The sequence below is a fragment of the Meriones unguiculatus genome, chromosome 7, assembly GCF_030254825.1.
Source record: "Meriones unguiculatus strain TT.TT164.6M chromosome 7, Bangor_MerUng_6.1, whole genome shotgun sequence".
NCBI lineage: Eukaryota > Metazoa > Chordata > Mammalia > Rodentia > Muridae > Meriones > Meriones unguiculatus.
In genome coordinates this window covers 83,674,696-83,690,208 of record NC_083355.1, presented here as the reverse complement: position 1 = coordinate 83,690,208, position 15,513 = coordinate 83,674,696, and the positions used below count along the sequence as shown (strand labels likewise).

Below are 15,513 nucleotides of genomic sequence, written 5' to 3'. Positions count from 1 at the left end.
ATAATTATACACCCAAGGAAAACAAGACAAGAGAAAGGCTGTTTCCTGTTAAGAATTCCAGGGCGCAATCAGTCAAAGTTAAAACTCCCTCCTGCGCCTATGCTCTTCTAAATCGCCACTGCTGTCTCCATTACACCTGCGATTACCTGGGTTGACGGTCCGTGACAGACCATCTCAGGTACAGCGTGTGGAGAAAAACAAAACAAAAACCGACGAAAGGCACAGAAAGGCGCGAAGCAAACCTTCCAGGGCAATGACCTTGTGTTGTTGAAAAGTCAAGGAAACAGCCTGCAAGCCGACCATGTTCGTCGGTCACTCTCCCTAGGTCCACTCGGAGATGCCTTACACCCTTACATCCCTGACTGCCGGGTTCTGGCTTCTCCTCCGGCCTGCTGTACCCTACCTCACCAAAGCTGGCGGTGAGCAAGCCGGGTCTTGCCCGGAGACCTGGGCTCAGAGGAAGGGGCGGGTGGGCTGCTGTGCCCGCTTGCCTGTTGATTACGGCCCCTGCAACGTGCGACTGCGGGCTGCGCGCCACCAACCGGCACAGTCGGCTTCTCCCGGACAGCACCAGGCTGGAGAGCTGGAACCGCGGCCTCGAGCCCGCAGGCTGGGGGCGGGGGCCTCGGCCCAGTGCCCACCCCCTGCGCTCCCAGCGTCTGCTCCTACAACCAGCCGGTTGTAGCCGGCCCCGGGGCGCGCTTTCCAACGTAACCGGCCCCCGGGAGCAATCTGTCCCCTCCATCCGATCTGAGGAGGGGCGCGACAGCCCGGGACCCTCCTCCTCCTCAGTCACCCTACGGCCTAAACCGTTCTTTTGGTGTATTTTCCAAATCAGCTCGTGAGCCGCAGGGACGCAGGGCGGGAAAGGCTGGGAGACACTCCTTTCCGCTGCCAGCCTTGCGGCTCCCGGGGCATCACGGATTAGGCCCGAGCTGCAGAGTCCAGCCCTCTGCCCGAGGCGAGGGGCTCGGGCTGTGCAGGCTCAGGGGAGGTGAGAGGGGACCCGAGCGCCCCAGGTCCCCGGCGGCGGCGGCGGCGGCGCTAGCGGGTAGGCAGGTGGCCTCGGGCGCGCAGTCTGATTGGCAGGTGCAGGAGTGGGTGGGGAAGGCGGGCCTGGCGCTGCGGGAGGCTGCAGCCCCGCCTCCCCCGCCCCCGCCGCGGGACTATCTGGTCCCGGCAGCAGCGATGTCCCCCGGCAGGAATGTCCCTCCTCAGATAATGTTATTTATATCTCTGGGCGGGTCCGTGGCTCCGCAGCACCAGGCGCCCGGCGGCCGCTGTGCCAGGAGCCCCGTGCTGCCCTCCTCCCCCTGCGCCGCCGCCGCCGCCGCCCCCGGGCTCGGGGTGGCCGCCGCTTCAGCCCCAGCGCAGGTGAGTCCCCGAGGGCCGCGCGGCGGGAGGGGAAGCTGGGTGCCCGGGAGCCAGCGCCGGGGAGCGCGGGGCCCGGGGGAGGGGGGAGGGGGACGCGCCGGCCCGGTGGGGGCCTGGCCCCCGGGGGGTGCCTAGCGTGGGGCGGGAGGGGTGCGGAGCCCGGGAGGCCCTGGCTGCTGCGGCAGTCGTCACCCCAGGGCGCGGGAAGCCGCGTGGGTTTGGCAGGCGCTGGGCGAGCGGGGCGCCGGCTCTGGGGAGCTGGCTTAGTAGAGCGTCGCCCTGGGGCGCTGGGAGTGGGTTTGGGATGTTGTGTTTTCTCGGCCGCCTCCCCCGGGACCCTCGCCTGGGAGTAGAGGGAGGGGGACCCTGCCTGTCGCCGGCGGGAGGTCTGCCCGCTCCTGTGCTACCCGCTTGCCTGGCTTCTCTTAACCCCCCGGGCGTGTCGGATCCTCTTCTGGAACTTGGCTAGCGCGTTCCCTGGCTGCCCAGCGCCAAATCTGGGAGGACAGTTCAGGGCAGCAGAGGGGGCCGGGCCTCTGGGTGCCAGGCAGGACGTGCAGAGTGACCCAGTGCGGGCTGAGAAGGGAGAGACCGAGTGTCCCAGGACTATACTTCCAGGACCCCCCACCCGTCCCCTTTGATGTCCTGTTCTCCAAGGGTCGTCTGCCCACTCTGCTCTCACCCTTCCTAACAGTTCCAACAACTTGGCCCGCAGAAATGGCAGGACGTGGAAGAAACAAGTGCTTTAACACAATCCTCAATTTCCACCAACTTAGCCAGACTTCCCAAAGGGGAGATCGCTGCGGGGCTTGGGTCCCGTTTCCGTGACGACAAGCCTTAGGTAGGGCCTTGATTTCTAGTCTATTAATATCCAAACCACTGTTTTCGGTGAGCAATTAGGAGTGCTAGAGTTAATAACACCCTTAACTCACTGAAGGGATATGGAAAGAAGCCACCGTTTTAGATGCATCCGGCGGGGCGGGATGGGATTCTATAGCGACGGGTCCCTTTTACTGAGAGCTTCAGTGGGGAAGAGGATACCGCTGTCACCTCCACGCTCAAAATCCCTGCCTGTGGCAATCAGGATGTATATAGTTCGGTTTCCAAGGGAGGTGATTCAGACAGCTCCTGAATAAGAGGAGCCCTTCAGGGCAAAAGAAAAAAAAAATTGGAGGCGTTTTTAAGCCATTCTCGTAGGCGACCCTTAGCTTCAGAAATCACTCAGAATTTTATTCCGGAATTCTCTTTTTAACCGCTCTGTGACTGTGACCCAGGGCAGCCCTTCCCTATTCCAGGATCAGACTTAATGTGCTTTTCCGAAGAGCCCTGGCTCCCAGAATGCTATGGGAAACTCTTACAAGCGCAGAACGTTTGTTAATATGTTCTGAACGCCCACCACTCCCAAAGGCTTGGGGACTAGCTAACAAAAGGAACGGTAAACTTAAAGTAGAAAAGATTCGCCAACCTCGGAATGTACTGACCGCAAAGGCCCACCTTCTCTACAGAGTGTTATCAAACTCCAGTGTTGGGCAAAGCGCAGTAGAAAGGAGATGGACCCTTTTGCTCTTGCGCCTGGCTTTATCAGTGGCCCAGTGGTAGTGGCTGGGGACCAGCCAGCCGTGCTAATCTTGAGTTCTCGGAAGACACAGAGTCCACTCCTGGAATTGAAAGCACCCAAAAACTCTCAGGCATTCAGGCTGGGCCTTGCGGCACAAGAGTATCAAGTTTTCCCCCTGCTGACTTGCCCAGTGGAGAGCTGGGGTTACCACCTTTTGCTCTGGTCGCTGCTTCTCCCAAGGTTCTGAAGGTGTCCGGCGGAACGGACACACCTGTTGGAGTCTTAGCTTTGGGGGAAGGGCATAACAGGAGGTTGACTCCCACCTACAGTGACCATTTGACAACATAAATACAGCTATTTCAGGCAAACTAGGTGCGAGTGAGAGCCTTGAGCAACGTCAGTCTGCCACAGTTTTGGAAAAGAGTAGGTTTTTGGTGAACAGAGAGAATAATCACTTTTATTTAGCCTGTCTTGTATGTACCTGTGGCTGGCTGGTAGTGGAGAAATTCTGCGTTAGTCTTTGCTGACTGAATGAGAGAAAGAGTGAATGATCAGAGATTACTTTATATGGTTGTATTTAGTTGTCCATTCTTCAAGGTCACTCCTCTTACCTCGTTTTTAAAAAGTGAAGAAACAGGGGTGGTGACATGGCTCAGTGGGCAAAGGTGCGTGCTGTCCAAGCCTTGCCACGGGCTCCACAGAGTTGTCGTCCTCTGACTTCCGCAAGTGTCTGTGCACACATGCACGCACACCATAATAATACTTTTTTTTTTTTTTTAAGTGAGGAAATAGGTTCAGGGAATAAATAACCTGTTCACATCACACAGCTGATGAGAGATGCAGTAAGGACAGGATTCAATCTCCTTTGCTTGCTCTGTTGTCTTTCTTAAGATTAGACGCTCGGCAGGGGGTGTGGAATAGGTTAGGAAGATTTGCTCATAGCATTGCCTTTAAGTGTCACGTTCCGCGCTCCTTGAAGCTCAAGTCATAATTCTGCTTAGGTCAGAGAAGTTTAAAATGTACTACCTCGAGGCAGGAGTGAGCATTTATTTGCTCCAAAAATTTTTACCCCAACCTTTTATTTTTCAGGTCATTGTTTCAAGGACAGAATTATAATTTTTGGCAATAGTCAAACACAGATTTAAAACGAAACAAAACAGATTTTCCTTTCCATCCTGGAAGTGGCCAGAAGGGCTTGATGATGCATAGGGACAGTGTGATAGGACAGAAGATGACTATAAAAAATTCATGAGGCAAACAGGAGTGGAGCTGAAAGGGACCTTGGAGGTCACTGAATCTAGCCTTCTGTTTATATGATCACTTGCTTAAAGGTGAGACTTAGCTGCGGTTTGCCCCGTCATTTATATTGCTTCCTTACTTCTTATTCTAACCCACTTCTTCACAGAATTTCTTTTTCTCCCATGGCCACTGAGGTTTGGTTCCTGCAGTTATGTTCATCAGATCACTAAGGTTTTCTTTCCTTTGGAGGAGACGAGGCAGGAACATACTTTAAGATCCAGTACTTTCAGCTTAGGGAAATTGAAAAGTAGGAAAGAAAATGAGAAAGTATTGGATTGGAAGAAGAGAATTAGATCATAACCTGTTCTCTAATTTCTACACTGATTTTAAACTAGGTAGACCTATGCATCCTCCTATAAAAAGGTATACACATTGTTATGTACAGGCAGGACGAATCTCAAAGCAAATAGTATCATGTAGCATTTCTGGGGGATTAGAAAGAACTATTGGGATTGCCAGGTACCTGGGTTTTTTTAAAATTACTTATTTATATTTTATGTGTATGAATATTTAGCCTGCATGCATGTATGCATGCATGTATGTGTGCCACGTGTGTGTGCCTGATGCAGTAGGGGGGCAGAAGAAAGCATTGGACACCCTGGAATTGTCCTTACAGAGGGTTGTGAGCCTCTTTGTGGGTGCTGGGAACAGAACCCATGTCCTTTGCAAGCGCAAGTGCAGTACACACTCTTAATTGCTCGGTCAGCTCTCCGGTCCCCAGATACCCGTTTTTAATCCAAACCTAATCACTGAATTGCTCTTGAAGAATATTGTTTCAAAATCAAGCACCTGTCCCAAATCAAACCCTGCCCAAGACATGAAAAGGCAGGAAACATGGCCAGAGGGAAGTCTGAAGTACTATCAAATACATTTGTGCATTGTCTATAGTGCTTTTTTCATCAACCTCCCCCCCCCCAACTTTCAGATTAACACTCATCAGTTGAGTTGGGAGCATCAGGAATGAGCATTGCTGCTCTGTGGGCTGATGAGAAATTTGATTTTATAACGATACCTGGCAGGGAAGTCCATGGAGACAGGGCTCTGACTCCACGCAGCTGTGGCAACACAAAAATACAGGCCAGAGGATACTTAGGAAGGGGTGTTTTGTCTGTAGCGTCATTTGTACTGACCCGTTTGGTCTTTCGGGCAGATGTTTTTGGTTCCTCTGCTACGGGGAGGGAGTCTGGGAGGAAGCGTGTGTGCGTGGTCGGTCTGTACCCTCCATCATCACTCTTCGTCTGCTGGGGTCATCAGACATGTGCCTCTCCTCTGACAGCCCCGGGGGGTGAAGGTCTCAGCCCGGAAGGTGGAGATGGGGATCAGAGCAGAAGGTAGGCGTCTGTCAGGGGACCTCACCGTCGTCAGATCTGGCTCCTCTCCCTGAATCGTCAACTCCCGGTGGTAAATATTTAGAGAATGTCATGGCCTGTTTCCTTTTGTTGCCTGTTTCTTCATTCGCAGCCGAGCGGTCTTGAGTTCTTCCATTTTCAGCCCAGCCTCCGCTGAGTATCAAATCACAGGGGGATTGCCGGCCTTGCGGCTCACACAGTCGGAAGGCTGAAGTGCAGTCAGGGAAGGAGTGCTTTCTCAGTCAATTGTTTGCCTAGCTTCTGACATCCCCAGACCTCCTCTCATTTTGTCCTTTCCTTCTGGATGCAGGAAATATTACAAAGCTGTCTTCCTGCTACCTCAGCAAGGCCCTCTCAGGCCTTGCTATAATGTTTTATTTCCATTATATCTGTGCAGACCTGGATGAAGGTATAATTAAAGGGCAATTAAGACTCAGACATATATCATGTTAACAGTGGGGGCAAAAGCGGGTGTCCTTTCTTTCATTTGAATGCTGTAAATTTAGCAAGTGAATAGGAATGGGGCTAAAAAAAAAAAAGACTTTGTATTGAGCTGGGCTGGGATCCTGCAGGATATTTATGAAAGGAGGAACAGGGCACCTTGACAGCCAAAGAACAATAATTGCTTTGAATTATAGTCAATTCCGAAGTTTCAACTACTGTGAAAGAAACAGAAACTTGGATAGTCTTGAAAATGAGTAAGTTGAAAATCTTTTCTATTTGCACCAGACTTAAATATGGGCGTATCTCATGCGAGGACTCGTAGCGTTTCAGATAAAGCGAGGTCCAAGTCTGAAGGTATGAGGATGGGAGCCTCATCTGGTCCCCACGCTCAGCCCTTAACTCTTTGCAGAAGACCCTTGACTGCTGAATTAGCTTCACCTTCCAGCATGTTTCCTTTTGAGCACAAAGACAAGACAAGGCCTTCCCTAACCCTGACTGAGGCCGAAGTCACGGAGACTTCCCTAGAAAGGCCCGGGGAAGCAATTGAGATATCTTAAAAGAGCGCAGACATATGGCATGTACTGGGTATCTCACACCGCTGTGCTCAGGACACAGGAAAGAGGCAGATGGAGGCTCATTCACTGCTGGGAGGTAGACCCTCAAACAAGCGATGCCACGATAGAATGCTTGGAGCCAGGCACGGTGGTGCACGATCGGTGTGAGTTCGAGGCCAGCCTGGTCTACAAAGCGAGTCCAGGACAGCCAAGGCTACACAGAGAAACCCTGTCTCGAAAAACAAAAAAAAAAATCACTAGAATACTTGGGGGAAAGATGGCATTCTAGAAAAGGCGATGGCAGGAAGAGCTGACTCAGGTTGGGGTGTTCCGGAAGGCTTTAGAAAGCTTGGAGGGCTGTTGAAGAAGAATGGCTGGGAAGGGCATGGTGCAGGGTAGTGAGTACAGAGTGCCACCCAGATGGGCAATAGAGCATAATTGCATTCCAGAATGAGTTCTTCCTTGTGGCCGGAGCGTGACCACACTATGCAGATGGCTTAGGGTCCTTTTGTGGAAGAAGTTCAGGAGTTGACATTGAAATCAGTCCATGTTTCTAAGTGGAGATATGTGCATTGGAGGGACCGGGCCAGATCCTTGTTCAGATAGAGCTCTTCGAAGTGAGACGGGAAAGTGAGTTAGCATCCAGCGCAAGGTGGACTTGTCCTTCGTCAAGGGAGTGGACACTCAAAGTTTAGGCCCTTCAGTTTTCCGGATGTCTTTGGTATCACTTCATTTTATCTTACAGTGACCACGCAAGAAGGTTTCATTGTCCTTCCTTTAGAATTGGGGACTGCATTAGAAATGTCCCTCGGCAGTGTTTGATGGCAGAAACTGTCCATCACCCAGTTTCCTCGTTCCATCACTGGAGCCTTGTCTAGATTTTCTTCATGAGAGAACTGAATATTCTGGACTTTCTGGCCAAGACGGTAATTGTTTTCTTTCTTCAGCAGAAGCTCCCATCTAAGTTTATTGTTTTTGGAAAGAGGGCTAGGGAAGCTGGTGGCAGTAATTTTACGCTCTAACATACCATCCCCATAAAACCTCAAGAGTGTCTGTATGGAGAATGCTGTGATGATGGCAAAGCACAAATTAATGAATTACCAGCAGGTGCCACAGGTAGCTATATGATGGGCTTCAGTGTTTGTCTATTAATGTCTCAGCTTCTCCAGCCCCTTATTCCGAGTTTTGTCTCTATCCTGTCTTTGTCTCTGTCACAAAGAGATGTGAGAATGATCTAAAGGGAACAGTAGCAATCACAGACCCTCTACGGCTTCACTTCAAAGCAAACAGATCATGAATCATACACAAGAAAATACACTTTTTTAGTGCACTGCGCATCATTGTGCTTCTGCCTCATTTGGGACCTCGACATTTTTTTTTTTTCCCAGTGATGCCAGCTGCTTTTGGTTTGTACTTCCTTCAGTCACCAAAAAGTATTTATTGAGTTCTCATTTACTTACCAAACATTCTAGGGCAGTGGTTCTCAACCTTTCTCATGTTTCGACCTCATGTCGTGGTGACCCCCAACCGTAAAATTACTTTGTTGCTACTTCTTAACTGTAAATTTGCTCCGGTTATGAATCATAACACAGGGTAGCTGATATCCAGTCCCCCAAAAGGTCACAACCCACAGGTTGAGAACTGCTCTAGGCTCATGGGGGGCAATAGTGAACATGGGGGAATAAAAAAAAGTCTGACATCAGGGCTGGAGAGATAGCTCAGTGGTTAAGAGAACTGTCTGTTTTTCCAAAGGACCTGGGTTCAATTCCTAGCACCCACATGGCAGCACCTACTGTCTGTAACTCCAGTTCCAGGTGATCTGACACCCTCACACCAATGCACATACAATTAAAAATATAGAAGAAAAAGAGTCTGACATCATGGAGCACATACATACATGCCCATTGAATAAGAAGCCAGTGAACGTTGTGGACAGAATTTGATTTTAAAGGGGATCTAGCGGGCATCCTAAGGATTGATTGTGGAAGACAAAGGCAGAAGCAGGGGGCTCAGTGAAAATGATGGCAGTCCAGGTGACAGTCTAGGCATGGGGGAAGGGAGGTGGAAGTACTCAGTCGGATTCTGGGTACATCTGGACGGTAGGCTTCCTGGGATTTGTATCGGGAGGGTAAGAGAAGAAAGAATAAGTCAAGGGTGATACAATCGTCTTACACCTGAACAAGGGTCAAAATAAAAAGACCATTTTACTGGGATAGTGATACATTTCATCAAACAGACTCCAGTCTGTTAGTTTGGATTTCTGGTTCCACTGAACAGTTGATTTGGGATAGTGTCAAGCAGACTTCTCATTTAAACACAGTGTACTAAAAAAGTGTATTTTCTTGTGTATGATTCATGATCTCTTTGCTTTGAAGTGAAGCCGTAGAGGGTCCGTGATTGCTACTGTTCCTTTTTAGATCATTCTCACATCTCTTTGTGACAGAGACAAAGACAGGATAGAGACAAAACCGCTAGGAACATTTTCTATTTGCTGGTTTAAAATGCAAACATTTTGTGATGCTTTCTTAATTTTATTTTGATCATAAAGAAGACTTTTTAAATTTATAAAAATGAATTCAGATACATATTTAAAATGTATGCTCAAGTTATCCAACGTTTTACAATGAAAAGTAAAAGTCTTTGGCTATGTGCAGTCTTTACTTCCTAGATGATTGTTTGTTTATTTATTTGGTTTCTCAAGACAGGCTATCCTAAAACTACCCCTGGCTAGCCTAGAACTCGCTCTGTAGACCAGGCTGGTCTCGAACCCAGAGATCCACCTACCTCTGCCTCCTGAGTGCTGGAATTAGGGGTGTGCGCCAGCCACCACGGCCCGGCTTAGAAGATTATTTATTTTTATTTTTGTACACGTGTATGTTTGTTCATATGTGTGTGTGGGTTCCTGTGAAGGCTGGAAGAGTGTTGGATTCCCTGGGGCTGAAGTCACAGGCAGCTGTGAGCCACGTGACTTGGGTGCTGGGAACTGAACCTGGTTTCCTGTAAGAACAGTACTTACCCTTAACTTCTGATCCACCTCTGCAGCCCCTTCAGTCGTCCGTCTAGGAAGCCATCCCCATGGTGACCACTTACTGTGTATTCTCTCAGGAAAGCACCATGGACCTCTAAGCATCGCTGGTCCATTTTAGAGTGATGGCTTAAATCTAGGGGGAAAAAAATCCAGACTGAGCTTCACCTTATGGTATGGCTTGCCAGGCTTTGTCGCTTAGTGGCTCTCAGACAGATTCCCAAGTGGCCTGGATCTGCTAGCCTCCCCACGCTGAGAGCTGTGCTTCAAATAACACCCTCTCCAAAGCTTCCAGTTACGCTCGGAGTAGGAGTGGAAATCCATGCACATCAAGAGTTCTTTCATCCTGGCTCCAGACTGGTTTTCTCCTCTTACCTCTCACCCCTTCCCAATGCAGACCCTCTAACTGCAGCCTCCTCTGGCTGCCTCTCCCAGATTTGGAGTAGCTCACAGAGGACCTTGAGGCAAGGCTGGACGGTCCACCTGTTTCCATCCCACAGTGTCCCCTCCTTTTCCCACACTTGGTACATGTATGACTGATTGGAACCTAACTTCAGGCTTCTTTTATTTATGACTGTTTAATTTTGTTCAGCCAAGCAAGACGCTCGTTTGTTCATTTAGGTTTGGTTCCGTTTTCCTCTTCCACATCCTTTGGGCAGGCGTAGCGAAGGGGAATGTGCATGCCGTGGCGGGAGTGTGGAGATCAGAGACCACTGCTGGGAGTCGGTTCTCCCTATCCTGCTCTGTGGGTTCTGGGGATTGGACTCGAGCGGCTTTACCCACAAAGCCTTTGTATGCTCCTTTAAGACAGGGTCTTTTTAGCTAGCCCAGGCTGGTCTTGCATCTGCGATCCTTCCGCCTCAGCTTCCCCGTGGCTGGAACTGCAGACGTGCCCCAGCATACTCGGTTGATAATAAACTCCTGAGGGAAGGCACTAATGCGTGGATTGCACCCTGCTTGGGGGTCACCAGAACATGAGGAACTGTATGAAGGGTCACAGCATCAGCAAGGTTGAGAAGCACTGCTTCAGATAGAGAACTTTTTGATGTACCATGAACCACGCTCTCTTCAGGTAGCCAGGCTTGGAAGTCAGGGCCTCGTCCCTGTTAGGAAGAACACTCCAGCCCTCACCCACCCTGCAAGGCGCTATATTGCTTGTCAGAAACAAAGATGTTTTTGTTTTGCCTCTAAATGATAAAGAAGAGTTATTTCATGGGCATGGCAACTGTGCAATTAAAATGTTTTTCTTCCTACGTGGTGATAAATATGCTTGACATAAAATTTGTTATTTAAACAACTTTTAAGTATACAGTTCAGCGGCAAAATGACATCTACGTTGCCTTCTGGCCGTCACATCATCCATCTCTAGGGCTTTCTCATCTTCCCAGACTTTGTACCCACTAAACGCTAACTCCCCTTTGGTCTCCTTCCCATCCACGGCCAGACACCTGGGTCGCTTCCAACCTTTGCCTACTGTAAATTACACTGCTGTGAACAAGATATCACTGTGAAAAATGTCTGTATCTCTTCAAGATCCTGTTTTTCCTTTTGGATATATATCTAGAGGCAGAATTGCTGGATCATCGTCGATGCTATTTTTAAGGAGCCCATTCATCAGCGTTAATATTTCCCTCCGCTGTTTAATGTCTCCGAAGGGAAGAGGGAAAAAATGTATTAATATGGTCACTTTGGGGGCCACACTGAACCTAAATATTATTTGAGATCACTGTCTTTGGGGAATAACGTGTCGTCCAAGCTCCCAAGTGGGTCCATAGATCAGTTTGTCTCTATTTAGATGGAAGACACTTAGAGGACAGGAAGGTGTTTACTTTGCTGTGGAGATCACGTAGCCAAACTCAGGTAGGGAAGGTGTAAACGCTACAGGAAGATGACCGTCAGCCAGGACGTCTCCTTGGGCTGCATGATGAATGTCTGGGCCCCTTCCAGGCTCTTCTCTCTTTCTGTCTGCCCTTGGGCAAGAGCTCCCTCTTTCTCTGACATTCCCAAGGTGTATGCGTGTGTCACCTTAATGTTTATCATTTATCCTCAAAATTTTCCTTATAGATAGATTCTTTTAAAGCTTACACATTGCCTCCTCTTGAATGCCTTGCTGGGGGCTCCTTCCCTCACTAGGGCTTGAGGTGGCACCAGGTACTCCTTATTCAGGGGACTTTTCTCATTACTTAGCTGCAGGGTGAATCCTTTGCCATTTAGTTGTCAACTTGTCTTTTATACTGTTTGGCCAAGTTTCTTATAATAGAAAGCAGAGCTTTTTTCATATATATATGGGTGTGTATATATGTATAGATGTATATGTATATATATGTATATTTCTAGCACCTAAAGCCATGCTTGGCACACAGAAGGGAGTGGATCAAAATTTTTTATTGACAAAGAAAGACATTATACATACTCTTTGACATTATGTGTACCTCTGTGTATGTGTGTGTGCGTGTATAAATTTTATCTATATAAGTATTTTGCTTGAATGCCTATCTGTGTGTCACCTGTGTGTCTGGTGCTCATGGAGGCATGAAAAGGTTATAGATACCAGAGAGTTACAGACAGTTGTGAAGCCTCCCCTCCCCCCCATGTGGGTGCTGGGAATTGAACCTGGGTCCTCAGGAAGAGCAGCCAGTACCTTGAGCCATCTCTCCAACCCCATATTAATACATATTTTAACTTGGTAATACATTTACAGAAACAATAAGTCAACGTTTATTGAGAACTTATGTGCTAGTCTAGGCACTATGCTTTCATGTGTATTTATCATACATGGACTATTATTGCTCTAATTCAAAAGGCTAAAAAAAAAAAAAAAGAAATCAAGCTTAGAGAAGTTAACTCACCTAACCACTACCCACTAAGGTTGAAGCCAACTTGAACCCACATATGCAGTTATTCCAGAGAGCTTGCTTTGAACCATCCTGCTTACCCATATCTGGGTGGAGGTTAACATTACATGACTCTCAATTTCAAGGACTCTTTTCTTTCCTCTAAAATCCTGCATTTTTCATAGTCTGAAATGAGATAGGTAATTAATTGCGTTCTTCCATATGCCAATTTATATTTGTAAGGATTTAACCTAATAGGCTTGAATCCCTTTATTGGCTTTTAATAAATAATTAATGTTCCGAGTCCCACTTCCGACATGGTTCTTTGACATCTGAGGGTGGAGACAGATGTTAATTGGTGCTGCTCATTATACCCGTGGTTGTGAGGCCTCTGCACTAAAGCTGCCTTAGGAAAAGTGAGAATTGCTGTTCAGCGCAGAAGCCTCCCTGCCTCCCATCAGCTGTGAGCATTCTCACTCTGAAACTAGGTCCCACCTTAGGCCCTGCCTCTGGGCTCCTCATTCCTCTCTTATCATACTCTTTATTTATTTATTTTTTTGTTTTGTTTTGTTTTGTTTTTCACAACAGGGTTTCTCTGTGTAGCCTTGGCTGTCCTAGACTCACTTTGTAGACCAGGCTGGCCTTGAACTCACAGAGATCCGCTTGACTCTGCCTCCCTGAGTGCTGGGACTACAGCTGTGCGCCACCACGCCTGGCTATCATACTTATTCTTGACATTTTTTCGGTCTGTTCCTCTCTATGAGCTATTAGTTGTTGGGGTTGCAGTGCGTCTAGAGCCTGATTTCTAGCCTCAGCTTCCCTCTACGGTTCCAGATGTATAGCACGGTCTTCTCCGGGCTGCCATCATTTGCTGGTATTAAGATGTCTCACTCTCCCTGTTGAAGTGGGACCCCTCTGCTTCGGTGAACTACCCCCCACCCACCCCCCGCTGGCCCTCTTCTCGTGCCTTTTGTTGATGGTTCTTTTGCTTTTCCATCCCCCCAAACAAAAACCTCAGCAGCATTTCTTCTTTTCAAACTCTCGCATCTACGTGGCTGCTGACTTCTGTTTGGTTTTTCTTCCAGAATTTCCAGATGAGTTTTTGTCTTGCGTTGTCCGCTGTTATGTTATGTTTAAATAACTGGCTTCCTGTTTTTACCTTTTCAATCTATGCCATACCCTGACCTTGCAATTATTCTTTAAAATCTGAGTTTGACCAAGTCATTTTAATGTCTTAAAGTTCTTAGGTTCTTGAGCTTGGCAGTGAAGACCCCTGCCTTTTTAATCCCAGAACTTGGGAAGCAGGTCAGGTGGTTCTCTGAGTTCGAGGCCAGCCTGGTCTACAGAGTTCCAGGACAGCCAGGGCTACACAGAGAAGTCTTGTCTTCAAAAACAAAAACCAAACCAACCAACCAAAGAAAACCCGTTAGGTTCTCCATTGCCCCCAAAATACAATTTGAGGAGGAAAGACTGTGGCCATAACTCAGTGGTAGAGACTTACCTAGCATTAGTAAGACCCTGGTTTCAACTCCCAGTGAAGATGTTAAGTGGACCAACAGAGACTGTTACAGTTTGTGGCTGCCCTCCCCAGCTCCATCCCTTCTCCTTTCACCCAGTCTGGGTACCTGTGCCTGTACCCGAATTTGAGACACATTCTCACGCCTCTGTGCCTGTGCTTCTGTTGCTGTCTAGTCTTCAAGTGTCTGTCTCTCGTGAGCCACAGACTCCGTGTGCTTCCTGAAGATCCCACTCAGATAAAACCCACATGGGAAAGTTTCCTGAAACCTGTTTTTCCTCCCTAATCTGAGGAGACACGTTTTTTTGTTTTGTTTTGTTTTTTGTTTTTTTCCTCCTCTATTGGTCCTTACATTGCTTGGTCATGTGTAGGATTCTGCTGGGTTATGAGTCCCTTGAAGAACAGACAGTGTCTTGTTCCCATGGAGTCTCTGGTGTCCGATTCACTCTTGGGCTCATGGGTGAGAGTGTGGAAATGCTGAGTGAATTGGGTGATTTCTGGACTGTCCAGCAGTGTGTTAAGCCAACGTGGGCGCCTACAGAAGTCTCTGAAGAAGGCCCACGAGTGAGGCTGGGGGGTGAGGACAGCTTCAGACGTGAGTCGAGGGGTCTCTTCCCACCTCTGCCTCCTCCAGCTGCTTGCCACTCATCGGGAAGGAAAAGTAACGGCTGGTTTTAACAGGCATCAGCAGAACGTGAAGATTGCTAGAAAACATTTATTCCTCCGCATTCAGTTCCTCCCACCTCATTGTTGAGTGGATGTTTGATGCTTTGACCCTCAGGACTGCAGTGATGAAAGGCCCTTTGATGGATATGGATGCATCTATGTAACATTCGTTTTATAAGGGATGAGAGTAAAGGAAAACATTTCAGGGGGGAAAAAGGGAAGTTTTGATTTTTCTGGGTACCTGTAACACGCTTGTCTGTTTGTCTGTAGGCAGACGGAGTGGAAGCTGTATTGTATAATGCTACAGTGCTTATTGGTTGGTTGATTCTGCTTTCATTTCTGCCTCACCCATACAAAAAGGGGCTTTCACCAATGGCTGGACTCAGTAGCATTCTGCTTGCTCAGGCCTTTGAACGTGTTTTGTTTCTTTCAACAAAACTCCCTGTCATGGACACACTCCCACTCCTGCCGTGTTCTGGGCTAGCGATTGGAGCTGGAATCAGTGAGTGGAGCTGAGAGAGCTCTATAAACATGTGTAGGTCTGAGATAAACAGAAGACCCTCAAGGACTTTGGAAAGACATACATGTTTGGTTTCAGACATCCCTCACTGCTCACTGGGCTCACGTCTTCTCACTTAAATTCTAGGCCCCTAGGTATAGATTTAGCCCTTCTGTATGTGCCAACTGAAACTGTTGGGATGGAAGAGGGCCCAGCTTTACTGTGTGCAGTTCTGAGAAGAATGGAGGTGTTTACAGGTGCAGGGAAGTGAGGTGCCGCGCTAGAATCCAAGCCAAGAACTCTGGGAGAGAGTGAGTATCCTCCAAGACAAGAAACCCATACCTACGAGGACAAACCAGGTCATTTGCATTGCAAAACTGGGTGAAGTCACTTTG

At 48.4% G+C, this 15,513-nt stretch overlaps 1 protein-coding gene across 1 annotated transcript in view; it reads left to right on the top strand.

Moving 5' to 3' along the window:
- The first annotated feature begins 1,045 nt into the window (after positions 1-1,045).
- Sptb (spectrin beta, erythrocytic) overlaps positions 1,046-15,513 on the top strand; it is a 119,025-nt gene continuing 104,557 nt past the window's right edge. Inside the window, exon 1 of the mRNA XM_060387689.1 lies at positions 1,046-1,374. The gene's annotated coding sequence lies outside the window, so the exon portion shown is untranslated. The remainder of the gene's footprint in view (positions 1,375-15,513) is intronic.